Genomic DNA, 17,071 nt, shown 5'->3' on the forward strand with positions numbered 1-17,071 from the left:
GAAAATCAGACCTCTTGAAGGAGGTTCAGGTTGAGCACCAAAAATTACTAATCACTTTGGAAAACGTAGGCCTGTCGGACTTTCCAATAAGCTCTGCAAATGTCAAATCCTTTCACCACCCTTATAAAAATGTCTCCTACAATTTAGATCCCAATCCTCCAAACAATTTAGATCCCAATCCTCCAAACACCCATGTGCTTATCTTTACTATTATAAGTAAGCCAATTGATTTTGGTGGGACTACGCATGGTAGTCAAGTTAAACACTTACGTAAGTGTCTGCAGGATCTGAGCCTTAATAGGGACAAAATCAACAGGATCAGAAAGAAATTTCTCTTAAAACCTAAAAAATTCAAGAAAGAATTATATCATTTCCATAGTTGTTTTAGCCATTCCATAGACTTCTATAGCAGGGATATACAGTAATTTTCTATTGCATTTCACGAGATGGTTAAAAATTTCAATATAAAAGTTATCCCTGTCTATTAAAGTCTATAGGGTTTTTCCATTAGGATTAACACACAAAAAATGGTCACTGCATACACATAGACTCATAGACTTTAAGGCCAGAAGGGACCATCAGGATCATCTAGTCTGAATCCTGCACATTGCAGGACACAGACCCTCACCCACCCACTCCTGTAATAGACCCCTAGTCTCTGGCTGAGTTACTGAAGTCCTCAAATCACAGTTTAAAGACATCAAGTTACAGAGAATCCACCATTAACACTAGTTTAAACCTGCATGTGACCCATGCCCCATGCTGCAGAGGAAGGCGAAAACCTCCCAAGGTCTCTGACAATCTGACCCAGGTGGGAAATTCCTTTCTAACACCAAATACGGCAATCTTTACATGCAGAAATACCCACTGGTGGACACATTTACCAATTTTGTCAACGCAAATACAGACTTTGGCTACACAATGGGTGCAGGTACTAATTTACGTGGCCAGTTTTGAAACCTGGGCTCACACATGCACAGCAAATATCAGAGACGTGAGTCAACAGACTCCAACCCTCACATTTGGAAACAAGAAAAAAAGATGAAAACGAATACACTTTGCATGAAACAGGGACACACTACACCCTCCCCCAGCAGTACAACAGCAACAGCGTTCTGCCCAGAGAACTAGAGGACCCAGAACAAAACCCCCACAGCTAAGACGGGGTTGACAGGAAGAAGTTGGCTTCACTGATACAATTAGTATCTCACCTGCCCACAATTACTGCCAGCTGGAAGACTAAGCTTAACACTCTTGAACCCAGTAGTTTAATTTATGTTTTTGTTTTCAGTCTTTTAATGTCTCTTTCCACAGATTTTATCATTGTATTATTTCCTGTTTCTACAAAATGTTTAATTACTCTAATGTTGATTGAAACCCATTTAAAAAGTCCCAGTCTTCTCTTTTCCCAGCCCAGAGATACTCACAATGTCATTTGAGAAACATGACCAATGAGAGCAAAAAGCCAAGGTTTGTGAATGAAAACAGCAGCAGGAGATGTAAAGGAAACTGTTAAGATTAGGCTTTAAATGTCGTGTAACTTTGCCGTTCTTCCATTTTGTAATACCTACCTACCTTAAAGTCTGGCTGTACTCCAGTTTTCACCTTTATTGTACCACCTTACAATAGGAAACAGAACTGATCCCCAGCCTGGGGTATCCCACAGGTAATACATCTTTGGATTCACCTAACCAGCCATTGTGCCACCTTTCGAGAAGAAAGAGGACCTGAATTATGAAAATCAGTAGAAGTGCCTGAGGCCTGCTCAGGAAGAGGATATCATCCTACTCAGAAAGCATTGGACCAGCAGGAGTTTTGCATAAAGCCCCAGAGCTATAGTCACAAAAGAACGTAGGTACCTAACTACTACCTTAGACATCTAAATCCCAGAGTCAGGCCGCACTGGGATTCACTAAGCTCCCATTCAGCTGCCACAAAACCCTGAAGGTGCCTAAACTAGGGTGACCAGATGTCCCGATTCTATAGAGACAGTCCCAATTTTTGGGTCTTTTTCTTATATAGGCTCCTATTACCCACCCACCCCCAGTCCCGATTTTTCACACTTGCTGTCTGGTCACCCTAGCCTAAACTTGCTCAGCACCTAAATATTTGCAGTAAAGTTCCCTAGGGTGCCTGGTTTTCTCGTCCTGTGCATGCACACTGCTGCTTCCCTCCAGGCATCAGGACCCCACCTCATCCCCAAAGCCATTCACACACCAGAAGATAGGTGTTCCTATGTCTAACTTGCCTGGGAGACCCAATCGGGTAAGCATTCTCAGAGCTCGCCTCCTGAATCTGGTGCCTATAGATGAGCTTACAGAGAGACGCTAGGTGGGAGGAGGCTGACTTCCTTTGTAACTTTTAGCTAAGTGGTTAGGGTACTCACCTGCGAGTACTCACGTGGGAGACCTCTGGTTCAACTCCTCCCTCTCCCTGAGTGGGAGAAGAGCTTTGAAGAGGGTTTTGCCACCTCTCAGGCCAGTGGCCTAGCCACTGAGCTATGCTATGGGGCTCCCTCAGGCTCTCCTGCTGAAGCTGTTCCACTGTGGATAAATAATGAAAGGATCATTGGGCCAGAGAGAGAGCGCACACACAAGCATGAAAATGACTCTGTAGCCTGCACCAGGGAGGTAGGAGGCCCAGCATCCTGTTCCCCTGCTCCAGTTACTTTTTAAATTATTTATCCACAGTGGAACAGCTTCAGCAGGAGAGACTGAGGGAACCCCACGTGTGGGTATCCCATCGCCCAGTAGTTAAGGCACTCAGAGAGAGAGCAGATCTTTGTTCAAATCCCTTTTCTCCCTCAGCTGGCGGGGGGGATTTGAACTAGGGGTCTCCCACATCCCAAAGGAGGACCCTAACCCCTAGGCTAAATATTATGAGGGAGGTGGGCTTCTCTCCCTACCCTCACACTTCCGCTTCTTGCAAAAATGGCATAGATAGTGTCAAGCCAGGGTTGCTGCTGAGAATCCCAAGCGAAAAGAGTCACCTCCCTGCAGGCTGGACTTAGGCACCTATTCTCCAAATGGTGGGAGGGGCTTAGCACACGTCCCTCACAGCTCCCATTAGTTAATTAGGCAAAGAACAACCTAGTGTGCTGGCTTTTGTGAATCCCATTCTGAGGTGCCTATCTCCCTCCATTCACTGTATCGGGAGCTTAGGCACACGGCTCAGGCTTTGTGTATCCCAGTGATTTTCTAGGTGCCTAAATGTTAATTGAGAGTCTGTTAAGTTTTGTTGTGAATCTAGCCTCCAGTGCCAAAGGGACGTACTCCAGGAGTCCAGGAAACATAGAAGAGGGGGTAGTAACAGAACCCAAGCTATAAGCACAAAGCAGATATATCATTCTTGCTCTTCTCCAGGAAGGGAACTGGAGAGAGAAACTTCAGATTCCCTCTTCTTCAGCCCCAAAGTACAAATGATACTCAAATAGCACATACTGGTCACTTTTACCTTTAATACCTCTATGATGTCAGGCTTTCACATCTGCTGGAGGCTAAAAGGGCACATCAGAGACTGTACATCAGGGTACAACCACCATATGAAGGCCCAGACAGTGTAATGAAGCCCAAGCATTCACCCCAGCCCAAATGGCAAGAGGGAAACAGGACGTTTCCTTCCCACTGTACATTGTCAGGGATGAGGCACGAGGGCATTTCTGTGGGTTGAGACCTGGTTGGTATCAGGGCACTGAGGCATTTCTCTAGGTCCAAGAGCGGTCAGTGTCTAGGTTCCGAGTGACTTACCTTGGCATCATAACTTGCAGCCTCAAATGGGTACTACGATGAAAATACAGAACGAAAGTCTTGTGAGGAGATAATGGAGTATGGAGGAAACGAGCTCATCCTCTGAAAACTCTGGAAGAATTTCTGGAAGAAATAAAATGAAGAGAAAAGTGACAAGCATAAGCCCCTGGTGGGCAATTGACACCGAGTGGTGCCGGGGTGTTTGATGCACAGCAGAGTGAGAGGAGGAGTGCTGGATCTCTATGAGTTGTGAGTATGAGAGGTAGTTGCTTAGCAAAGAGCGAGTGTTAGGGAAGGAAGAGAGAGGTGGGCAATGTGTGGGTAATTGTCAGGATGTTATATATATGAGTGACTTACAGCCAGAAAAGGAATTAATATAGCGTTTTTTTAAATGTTACAGTCAGGAACATATTGTGCTACCAGCAAATGCTGAACCAGGAGGTCCAGTCATTGGCAGATGATAGAATATGATGATAATAATATTCTCAGTGACTTTTGATAGTTGGTCCCTCGTCAGCTGCTTCCAAGCAATGCTGTGCACCAGCATGCAGCTATTTCCACTATCCTTCCCTGAAACTTCTGCAGCCATTCTGATGCCAATACATGCATCCTGTCACATTGCAACAATGCTGGGTCAGCCTTAGTTCTGAATTCACTGACCTTCGTGCTGTTAAAATGTCAATCTTAACATTGCATTAGGGTAGTTCTTGGCATAGTATAATAGGGGTAAAGTATAGAATTCAGTGACTCCCACTTGTATCCATAATGATAAATTAACAACAGAATTTGGTGTGAGCAAATAAAATGCATCCCATTGTATTAACATCTGTAAGGCTGACTTCCACCCCACCCCAGAGTGCTCTGAGCTCAAACTCTCCTCTTCCCAGTTAAGAATTTTAAACATTTTGGAAAGCAGGGGTGAAATCTTGGGCAGAGTGTCATCAGTGGCAGAACTCCCATCGACTTCAACTGGACCAGGATTTCGCTCCAGATTTCCAACCAGACCATGCACTTAGTGACCCAGGCAGAAGGTCTGCTGTGGACTTTTGAGAGCTGGTTAAGGGAGCAACAGGCAGATTAGTTCTGCTGATGAAGACTCAAAAACAAAGGGGAGATTCTGGCATCACTGCGAATTATTTTGCAAAGAACACTTCATGGAAAAGCTAGGCCGTTCTACAGGAAGACAAATTAAAACATCTCCACTTCTCTTTAAAACCATTTAAGAATAGCTCTGTGGCTCGATTCCCTCTATGAACGTATTATGGAGCATATTGGAACAGCAATTATCTGAATTCCCTAGCAACCTCGTGCATGGCCTCACCGTTCCAGCTGGCACTTTTTATTGTATCGTCGTTGTTCCCCTTTGTTGCCATCTCTGGACGCATGCATCAATTCAAACAACTAAATCTAACAATGTTAGCTAAATAAAACCACATAGTAGATCAAAGCATAAATAAATGCCTCCACCTGACACAGACAAATGTCTTGGAAAATAGGTGGGTTTTGCTCTGGGCCTTGGTGGAGAACAGTCTTGGTATCTGGTAGATAAATGTGGTAAGTGAGTCCCAGAGCTGACTGTTCTCCACTGAGTAAATCTTGCCAGCGGCCTCCAGACATAAATTCACATGAAAGGACTCAATATGAATCATCTGATCTCAGCTGCCATAAAAATGCATATGGAGAGAGATGGTCTCACAGGGTAGCCAGGTCTCAAAACATACAGGGGTTCACAGCTCATTGTCAATCTACATTGCCACTTAAATAGAAAGCCACTCGCCTGAGTTGATGAGCAAGGAGTTACCAACTAAATGTTAAAACCAGTTACTGCGAAAATACTCACCTGGCAGGAGTTATATGGTCTTGTTCCATGTCCCTGCTGGAGGCTAGATAAAGCAAGTCACACTGTTAATGTGGGTGCTGTTGACCCTGTATATATTTAGAACAGTCAACCTCCCATTGGCATGGGTCTCCAGTTGGGACCCAGGAGATCTGTACAGCTTTTATCCCTGCAGGAACTTTGTACACAGAAATCCCACAGCTGCCTAGAGTCAGTGTCACCTCAGGATGGACCGTACGGGAGGGCAAGAGGGAAAATGTACATGTCAGTTTTCTATCCTGGAAGAAGCCCCATACCTATGTCCTGTGTAAGGAGATCAGTGCAGGAAGGAGTGGGGATAACGATGGTGAGAGGAGTCAGACAGATGGGATAAAGGAATTATTCCATCAAGTGTTACATTGATATCATAGATGCCTAAGAATCAGCGGCGTGTGAAAAGCTTAGGTGCTTGTATGCAGGATGAGTGAAAACCTCAGGAGTCCCCCATCTGGATCAGATAATATCTTAGGGCATGAAGCCTTGCGGAGTCCATAATCAGATTCTGGCTCCTCTTCTTCGGTGACATAAGAAGCAAAGAACCAAGAGAATAAATATTTACATCAGTCCTAGAACATATTTTGGACTCAAGTGTGATCTGGCTACAGCATCAAAGAAGGAAGCTGGGAACCGTAATAGTCAAGAGAATTTTTCTGTAAATGAGGAAAATTCCTACTCCGGGAACAAAATGGACCTAACTGAAAGCTCATCTACTCATCAGACAGGTTCCACTGTGGTGTAATTACGCGGAAAGGGGGCTGATGAAGCTTTGATCATTTGTGGTCATCCTGAATTTTAGAGGTAACATGGGTCAAACTATTAGGAACTGAATCAAAGACACCAAACTCACATAATACTTAACCAATATTTTATCCCAGGTTTCCAGTGGTGAAATGCTAACTGCAATATTCTCTGCAACAGAGGAGGAGCAGGATTCTGTTGGTCAGAGGCCAATCAGGTAATTTGTACTAGTGGTTCTCAAGTTGCTTCCACCAGGGATCCTAAATATATCAGCATCTTTTTGCTGCCACCCACACAATCCCACAATCCTGTGATTATGTAATTTGAGCCTTTACCAAAAACGATGCCTGCTTCTGGGAGCTGGGGTGTGCACGCTTGTTTCCTGGAGCTGGTGCTGCTTGGGGGACCTGTGTGTCAGTGTTTTGAGTTTCATGCTCGGCAGGTGAGGTATTGGTTCTGGGTGGGACAATGCCAGCATGGGGGCTGCTGCTGGCTATTAGGTGGAAGATTGCTTCTGGGGAAGGTTTCTTCTCTTTTCATCCCTCCTACCACTCCACCTCCACCTCAACCAGCGCAGTGCTCTGCTATTGGACAACGCCACTGCAAGATTTACAAAATCAATTTTATGGCCTCTTGAAGTTCCACTTCCTCAAGAGCTGAGTGCCAATCAGATGGGACAGAGGGAAAGAGGGAGGGTTAAACAGCTGGGATGGGAGGCAGAGGGCAGCAGTGGCAGAGGCAGCAGGAAGTGAGCAGCTCTTTCTTTCCCCTGACCATTGTGATTGATAGTAACCAAAGAATACAGACAATTTCTCCCCTTCACTCATGGGGTGTGACTCAGCAGCATGATTCTCATGACCAGTTTGGAGTTTTGCCCCACTGTTGAGAATGTGAGACACGGTCATAGGTACTGAGTTATATGGACCTGTGGGGTCCAATATTCTGGGAAGTGGGCTCAATCGCACCAATGTTTGAACGAGGGGTACAACCAGAATTTTGCTAAGGAGGGGGCCCACATTACTTGCCCATCCGCCCCAAATTTGAGTGGCACTGTGACCTAGCACACAGGATGGCAATGCCACTCACATTTGGCAGAGCCACACCTCTGTCATGCTACACCTACTGGAGGGGCTTCATTCCCCCAGGCCTCCAAGTGTAGGGGCTTTGCCCCTTACATCCCAGCTAGGACCTTCAGCTCCTGACCCTTGGGCCTCACAAAATTGTTTTTATAAACCCGGGGCCTATGCTCAAGGTGTTCCTTACTTAACAATCTGATAGAAGCTTCAGTGTAGGTTTCCATCACTCCTTGCAATCTCACAGCTGTAAATTCCCCCCCATCAGTGAGTCTCACAGGCTCAACCTTAAGTGCAAGTTCATGATCAGTTCCAGATTTCCAGGACATCCTCTCACTGCAGATTGTTCTGCCTGTCAGGTTCTTATCAGACACATGTGCCAATAAGCAATGAGTGTCATCCTCTATGGTGCTGAAAGGAGGGTCTCCACTGAGATGTGAGGGCATCACAGCACCCCCATAATACTGACCACTGCAGATACTATGTTGTTATATGGAGAGGACACAGGAAGGGAAGGAGAAATGAAAACATCACTCAAGCTGTGATTATATATGACTAGGCAGCATTTTCCTAACTGGCCAATGTGTTGTCCCTCATCAGGGATATGAAACTAGTCCCACCCCTTGCAGCAATCTCCTTCCCTGTGAATTAAAAGAAATGAAATTTTAAAAGCATGTCCTTAAATGTTTATTTTAAGGAATGACATAGAATATTCAGTGTTGGAAGTTAAGAAATGTTGTAATAGGAGTGATTTTATTATTTAAAACTGAAATCAGTCATTGTCTTGCAAGTTTGTAACAGTCTTACCTAACAGTGGCTTTCTCTATAGTTGTCATTGCCAAGTGGCAACATTAATTTTTTTCTCTAACAAAGCATCTCACTCCCAAAGGTTCCACTGGGATCATTGGGTTTGGTTTTCCCTGGGCTGGGCTCCAGTGTGCTGGCTTCCTCTTGACTGGAGGAGATGAATTGTGGTATCTCCCAAACCCTCCCACCATGGCACTAAAATGAGATGTTACTCAAAGTAAATACCTTTCCTTTCTGACAAGCTTTTGGTGAGCAGGAAAATAGTTAAGAGTGTCACCATTTAAAGTATCATCACTGGCATCTGAGTTAGCACCCACTGAAGGGGGAAAAAATCAGAAAGGCTAAGGCCCAAATGAGTTACACTTAGCAAGGGACATAAAAGGCAATAAGAAGAGGCTCTTTAAATACATCAGGAGCAAGAGAATGACTCAAGTGTATGTCCTCTACTTAACAGGGAAGAAGAGTTAATAACTGATTACATCAAGAAAGTTTCAGTCTTCACTAAAAAGGTCAATGGTGACTAGATACTCAAACACAATTAATATTAACAAGGGGGAAGGAATGAAAGCCAAAATAGGGAAAGAACTGGTTTAAAAATATTTAGATAAGGTAAATGTATTCAAGCCTGCAGGGCCTGATGAAATTCATTCTAGGTTACTTAAGGAACTAGCTGACGCAGTCTCGGAACCATCACCAATTATCTTTGAGAAGTCCTGGAGGACAGGTCAGGTCCCAGAAGACTAGAGAAGGGCAAAAGTAGTTGGGAATTATAGACCAATCAGCCTAACTTTGAAACCTAGAAAAATACTGAAACAATTACACAATCAATTTATAAGCATGTGGAGGATAATAGGGTTATAAGAAATAGCCAGCGTGGATTTGCCAAGAACAAATCATGCCAAACCACCCTAATTTCCTTCCTTGACAGGGCTACTGTTCTAGAGGATAGTGGGAAAGCAGGAGATGTGATATACCTTGATTTCAGTAAGGCTTTTGACACAGCCCTCATAAGCAAACTAGGGAAATGCAGTCTAGATGAAATTACTACAAGGTTGGTGCACGACTAGTTGAAAGATTGTACTCAAAGTGAAGTTATCAATGGTTTGCTGTCAAACTGGGAGGGTCTATCTAGTGGGGTCGCACAGGGGGTTGGTCCTGGGTCCGATACTATTCCATATTTTCCTTAATGACTTGGATAATAGAATGGATAGTATGCTTATAAAATTTGCAGATGACACCAAGCAGGGAGGGGTTGCAAACACTTTGGAAGACAGGATTAGAATTCAAAACTACCTTGGAAAATTGGTCTGAATTCAACAGGATACAATTCAATAAAGACACGTGCAAAGTACTTCACTGAGGTAGGAAAAATCAAACGCACAACTACAAAATAGGGAATAACAGGCTAGGTGATAGTATTGCTGAAAAGGATCTGGGGGTTATAGTGGATCATTAATTGAATATGAGTCAATGTGTTGCAGCTGCGAAAAAGGTTAATATTCTGGGGGTGTATTAACGGGAGTGTCATATGTAAGACCCTGGAGTAATTGTCCTGCTTTACTAAGCACTGGTGAGGCCTCAGCTGGAGAACATTGTCCAATTCTGGGCATGACACTTTAGGAAAGAAGTGGAAAAACTGGAGAGAGTCCAGAGGAGAGCAACAAAAAGGATAAAAAACCTGGCCCAAGCAGAAAGGTTAAAAAACCCTGGGCATGTTTAGTCTTGAGAAATGAAGACTGAGCGGTGACTTGATAACAGTCTTCAAATATGTTAAGAGTTGTTATAAAGAGGACTGTGATCAGTTGTTCTTCTTGTTCTACCTTTAGTGGACATGGAGAAGTGGGCTTAATCTGCAGCAAGAGAGATTTAGGTTAGATATTAAAGGAAAAAAAATTGTAAGTATAAGGCTTGTTAAGCTCTGGAATAGACTTCCAGGGGAGGTTGTGGAGTCCCCGTTATTGGAGGTTTTCAAAACCAGGGTGAACAAACACCTGTCAGGGATGGTCTAGGTTTACTTGGTTCTGCCACAGCACAGGGGGCTGAACTTGATGACTTCTTGAGGTCCCTTCCAGCCCTACATTTCTATATTTCTATTAAGTGAATGGGGCCAGTCACACTTCAGCACCATTGTTTCAGACTCCCTGCAGATTCAGGCAGACATTGTTGCATCAGGTACAATCTGGTCATGTTTTCAAAGATTTTCATCCATAAATCTCTAGCAGTTAGTTTTCATTTTAAATGGATGTGGAGACTCTGGAGAGCAATTCAGATGCCTGTCTGCATCCTCACAGGCTAGGCCTTTGTGATCCCTCAACACCAATCTGACCTTCACCACACTTGGGGAAACATTGGACTAGGGAGTTCTGCATGCCCCGTTCTAGCTCACTACAGAAACTTTTCCCTAAAGCAGATCCTGGACCAATTTCTTTGTGTGTATGGTACAGGGCCATATCTGATGGCCAATACTAAGATTTGGAACAAATCCACCAAGCCCCAGGCTTAACCTCTGCAGATCCTGGGCCTTTCCATGTGCCAGGCTGCAGTCACCATTTAATACACTTACTGAGTGGATGCTTTTTCTCATTCCTCTTACCTCCTTGCTGTGCAAGAATATTTCCACTGGGCCGGCCTGGTCTGCTGCACCTGTGGTTAGTGGTCTGGGCTGAAATGCAAGATACTGGGTTTAATTTTCACTACCGGTCCCCTACTCACCTTGTCTTGGTCTACGCACTATCAACTTACGCTGGGATAACGACATCACTCAGCTGTGTGGAAAATTTTAGTTATACCGACTTAACCTCCAGTGTACAGCGCTATGCCAACTCTCGAGATAGCTACCGCCTCTCGGGGAGGTGGCATACCTGTGCCAATAGGAGAAGCTCTCCAGTCGGTATAGCTAGCGTCTTCACTAAGGGCTATTATGGCGGAGGTGCATCAGGACAGCTGCAGTGCTGCAAGTGTAGACAAACCCTAAGCTAATAGAGTCCAGGGAAGCTTTAGAGGCAGCACCATTATCCCTGTGAGAGCGAATCCCAAGCTAGACATAACAGTCGTGGGCTCTGAAGGGAGCATCATCCAGCCCTCTTCAGTCCAAGAGAGATTATCGTGATGTGGTGGGTTCCAGAGGGAAAGCTTTCACTGAAGAAGAAGTTATTCACTGAGAAGTTAGAGTCATACAATAAATGTTACTGTTCCTGAGAATATTAACTACAGAGAGGGCTGGGTATGCAATTGTGTGCTGCTTAATGCATCCCAGGAGAAACACGCTGGTAGAGGACACTCTAAGTATTACTACCACACTCGTAACCCTAGGATCGGAGTACCTTTCAAGTGTCCATAAATCCAGACAGGTGATATAGGCCTTGTCATAAATATAAAGGAAAGGGTAACCACCTTTCTGTATACAGTGCTATAAAATTCCTCCTGGCCAGAGGCAAAACCCTTTCACCTGTTAAGAAGCTACGGTAACCCCGCTGGCACCTGACCCAAAATGGCCAATGAGGGGACAAGATTCTTTCAAATCTGGAGGGGGGGGGGGAACAAAGCATTTGGTCTCTCTGTGCGATGCTTTTGCAGGGAACAGATCAGGAATGCAAGCCTTCCAACTCCTGTAAAGTTAGTAAGTAATCTAGCTAGAAAATGTGTTAAGTTTTCTTTGTTTAATGGCTTGTAAAATAAGCTGTGCTGGAGGGAATGTGTATTCCTGTTTTTGTGTCTTTTTGTAACTTAAGGTTTTGCCTAGAGGGATTCTCTGTGTTTTTAATCTGATTACCCAGTAAAGTATTTACCATCCTGATTTTACAGAGGTGATTCTTTTACCTTTTCTTTAAATAAAATTCTTCTTTTAAGAACCTGATTGATTTTTCATTGTTCTTAAGACCCAAGAGTTTGGGTCTGGGTTCACCTGTACCAATTGGTGATGATATTATAATCAAGCCTTCCCCAGGAAAGGGGGTGTAAGGCTTTTTGGGGAAAGATGTCTCCAAGTGGTCTCTTTCCCTGTTCTTTGTTTAAAACGCTTGGTGGTGGCAGCATACTGTTCAAGGACAAGGCAAAGTTTGTACCTTGGGGAAGTTTTTAACCTAAGCTGGTAAGAATAAGCTTAGGGGGTCTTTCATGCAGGTCCCCACATCTGTACCCTAGAGTTCAGAGTGGAGAAGGAACCTTGACAGGCCTAGAGTTCTTTCTTCTCTCCCACTCTGAAAGGAGATAACAAAATTCCCCTCAGACATTCAGTACAATGATAATCGTGTCCTGTAACTCAAATGACAGAATGCTGCACATTATAATTAACATCCCCTCTGTTGTACTCTGCAATGTATGAATGGATTTGGAGAAAACAGCTAACCTGAAACATGGCCCCAAACTAAACCAAAAATGAATCTTGAAGCATAACATTCAGTTAAATGGTTTCTTCTTGGTCAGCTGGCGTACAATTCTATTATTAGTGAAGTTCTGAACACATCTTTTACATTGTGATGTATGAATTGTTCCAATTTATGGGTCCAGTCCAAAACCCCCTCAAATAAATAGGAGTCTCACAATTTATTTCAATAGTCATTGGAAAAGGCCTAAAGTGAACAAATTAATAAAAGTTATATCCATAATCCTGATTTTAGCTCTCACAAGACACAGGTATGCATAAAAAAGAAGCAATATCCATTAAGTTACCAAGCAGAAGATCAGTCTACAAATACTTCTAATAAATTCCCTAAGATCATTAGGTTTCGGAGTAGCAGCCGTGTTAGTCTGTATTCGCAAAAAGAAAAGGAGTACTTGTGGCACCTTAGAGACTAACCAATTTATTTGAGCATAAGCTTTTGTGAACTACAGCTCACTTCATCGGATGCATAAAGTGGAAAATACAGTGAGGAGATATATATACACACAGACCATGAAAAAATGGGTGTTTATCATACATATTGTAAGGAAAGTGATCACTTAAGATGAGCTATTACCAGCAGGAGAGTGGGGTGGGGGGAGAGAAAACTTTTTGAAGTGATTATCAAGGTGGGCCATTTCCAGCACATTTCCAGGAGTTAACAAGAACGTCTGAGGAACAGTATGTGCGGGGGGGGGGTGGCGCATGGGAGGAATAAACAAGGGGAAATAGTTTTACCTTGTATAATGACTCAACCACTCCCAGTCTCTATTCAATCCTAAGTTAATTGTATCGAATTTGCAAATTAATTCCAATTCAGCAGTCTCTTGTTGGAGACTGTTTTTGAAGTTTTTTTGTTGAAGAATAGTCACTTTTAGATCAAAAATCGAGTGACCAGAGAGATTGAAGTGTTCTCTGACTGTTTATGAATAATTCTTGACATCTGATTTGTGTCCATTTATTCTTTTACGTAGAGACTGTCCAGTTTGACCAATGCACATGGCAGATTATGGCATATATCACATTGGTAGATGTGCAGGTGAACGAGCCTCTGATAGTGTGGCTGATGTGATTAGGCCCCATGATGGTGTCCCCTGAATAGATATGTGGACACAGTTGGCAATGGGCTTTGTTGCAAGGATAGGTTCCTGGGTTAGTGGTTCTGTTGTGTGGTGTGTGGTTGCTGGTGAGTATTTGCTTCAGACTGGGGGGCCGTCTGTAGGCAAGGACTGGCCTGTCTCCCAAGACTTGTGAGAGTGATGGGTCGTCCTTCAGGATAGGTTGTAGATCCTTGATAATGCGTTGGAGAGGTTTTAGTTGGGGGCTGAAGGTGATGGCTAGTGGCGTTCTGTTATTTTCTTTGTTGGGCCTGTCCTGGAGAAGGTGACTTCTGGGTACTCTTCTGTCTCTGTCAATCTGTTTCTTCACTTCAGCAGGTGGGTATTGTAGTTGTAAGAATGCTTGATAGAGATCTTGTAGGTGTTTGTCTCTGTCTGAGGGGTTGGAGCAAATGTGGTTGTATCATAGAGCGTGGCTGTAGACAATGGATCGTGTGGTGTGTCCTGGATGGAAGCTGGAAGCATGTAGGTAAATATAGCGGTCAGTAGGTTTCCGGTGGTGGTGTTTATGTGACCATCGCTTATTAGCACTGTAGAGTCCAGGAAGTGGATCTTTTGTGTGGACTGGTCCAGGCTGAGGTTGATGGTGGGATATCATTAGAAATACTTCTTGATACATCTGCCAGTGCCAAAAAACTATAGAATTACATTCAGTCAGCAGTAAAAATGAATGTATAAATGAGCTGATCTAAGATAATTTTTATTCCTACAAAGATATTATCACAGTATCATAACCATTTCTGCTACTCTTATCAAGAATCATTTTTGTATTTTAAGGGTCTCTTTTGCTGACACTTCAGATAGACCAAAAAAGATTTTAATGCTTTCCTGGGAAAAAGATACTCATGACACTTCACAGTTAAGATGAAGCTAACTTTAGAGAGTGGAATTTTACTGAACTGTAACCTTTAGCATATTTTGAAAACTGGTGTAGGAGATATCTTGTGGTTAATACATTGCTAAGGTATGAAACAAATAAATATGTCTAGAAAAGGGCATAAATAGTGACTAACCTTCAGGTGTTGAGACAGTTGGAAAGTTGCAATGGAACAGGGAACCTTGGAAACAGCCTAAGAGAAGAAGAATGTGTACCAAAAATAGGAAATAGAAAAGGATCAGAAAGAAACACGATAACAATGACAAGGGTATAATTACCATACAAGATAATGAGGAGGTAAGACCATCTGCAATCTGGATGCAGGATGTCAGTGAAGTACAGGGAAAGGTCTTCCGCAGCTGTTGGTAACTGTATGTCCCTCTGTGTATGTGATGTCTTTACTAACTGTTAATCAATACATCCAATCACATTGATTTATCGAAGATCTGTTATTATTAAACTAATCCAGATTTGATAGAAACCCTCTCACAAAACATATAATCCCAGTTAATTTTTATCAGTTCTGAGTTATCAGTTTGTTATTGATCGATAAATTATTATTGATTATTAATTATCAATACTTTATTGTTTCCATCTCTTTACATTATCTTTCTTCCAATAACTGCCCTACGATGGTATAGAGCATATATATTATGCACATAAATAAAATCATTATTTTATCATGGAGCTAAAATTGCCTTGAATAGAATATCTGAAACAGTGCTGCTGTCATCCTAATACTCTGTATGCCAGACTCCTTCAATTGGCATTGAAGCTTCAACAAGAAAACACCTCTTTTAATTAAAAGAAAATAATTTAGTGCTGTTGAAAGAGTGCTGGATTAACAGGTCTGGAGACTGAATTCCTCAGTTTATATCCATAGCATAGTACTAGCTAGTGCACTGGCAAAGGCAGTGCAAATTTCCCCCATGCGGCCACAACAAGCTGCCTCAAACTTCATGTGAAAACTACCCTCCCAGGGTGACAGAATAGTCTCTGGTTTCAGAGTAGCAGCCGTGTTCATCCGTATCCACAAAAAGAAAAGGAGGACTTGTGCCTCCTTAGAGACTAACCAATTTATTTGCATCTGATGAAGTGACCTGTAGCTCACGAAAGGTTATGCTCAAATAAATGGGTTAGTCTCTAAGGTGCCACAAGTCCTCCTTTTCTTTTTGCGAATCTGTACTCATTCGATATTTGGCCCCTTTGCTAATGCTGATCAGACAGGTGCCACTGCAGATTAATGCTATCTGATTATAGTTTGCATGATGTGGACACCGGTCTATTAGAATTTGCCCCGAGCCCAGCAACTCATTTGCCATAGACCAACAATACTGTCAGAGGGAAACAGCTTAGTCTTGTCTATGAAGTACTCCTCACTACAGGAGTGTGAATTGTAAAGCACAACACATTAGAGTGCTCTAACTGCCCCATGAGGACCCTGCTGGTGGCATGAACTAAAAATACCAACTTCGTGTTGACGTAGTCCTGTTTCAAACATGGCTATGTTAATACAAACTAGGTACCTTTTAGTTTGTGCCAGCAGGGGGCACACAGGTCAGAAATCTAGGGCCATTACATAATAATATGAACAATTCTGGTTTTTATTTACATTATTGTAAATAAAGATCCCAGTCAGGATCAGGACCCTTGGGTCTGGTGCTGCACAAACTCAAGTAGATACAATGCATAATTGAAGTTATCTGTTGACATGAACCATCCCATTTGATACTACAGAACAAACAGTATACACATATCCTCAATCATCTAAAATTTACAATGTTGACAAGGCATTAACAGGAGCTAAAGTGGGACCTTATAAGTCAAAGAAAAACTACCATTGACTTCTATCAAAGGGTTATTGGGCCCTAAAATAATAACACAAATGGAGGGGCAAAGTTAAGGTTGTTTGACTGTGGGTCAGAGAATGTTTCTGTTTAAATGGTTACCCTGTGTGAATCCCGTGTTAAAGTTGGTGTCATCCTTACTTATGTAACCTTAGTTTGTGATTTCCATATTTTCAAAATGTTCAGGGTGTTTACTGATATGTTAATTCTATGTCTTCTCTTTAGTTGTACTTTAGAAAATGGGCTCCTTAACTGCGATTTAAATAGATTAGTTTCAGAATACAGGATTAAATTCTGTGCTAATTACACATGTGCAACCCCACTGTACTCATGTGGTATAACCCAGCCCACAATTTGGCCCATAGTTTATTAAATAATTGTATGACTTTATATAATGTGTTTTCTGAGTTACTCTGGCCTTTTGGAGAAAACATGAGATATAGCTAGTGGCTGACATCTCCATGGAGCCATGGATTTATTACTTTTCCAAACACACTCTTCTTGGCAAATTAAACCAATGCAGTGGGTCAATACAGGGAAAGTTTTGTTAAGCATCTTTCATAGACAGCCAGGAGTGGACCTAGGATTGGAACATTTGGTTCTGTATT

Source organism: Eretmochelys imbricata, chromosome 1 (assembly GCF_965152235.1).
Source record: "Eretmochelys imbricata isolate rEreImb1 chromosome 1, rEreImb1.hap1, whole genome shotgun sequence".
Lineage (NCBI taxonomy): Eukaryota > Metazoa > Chordata > Testudines > Cheloniidae > Eretmochelys > Eretmochelys imbricata.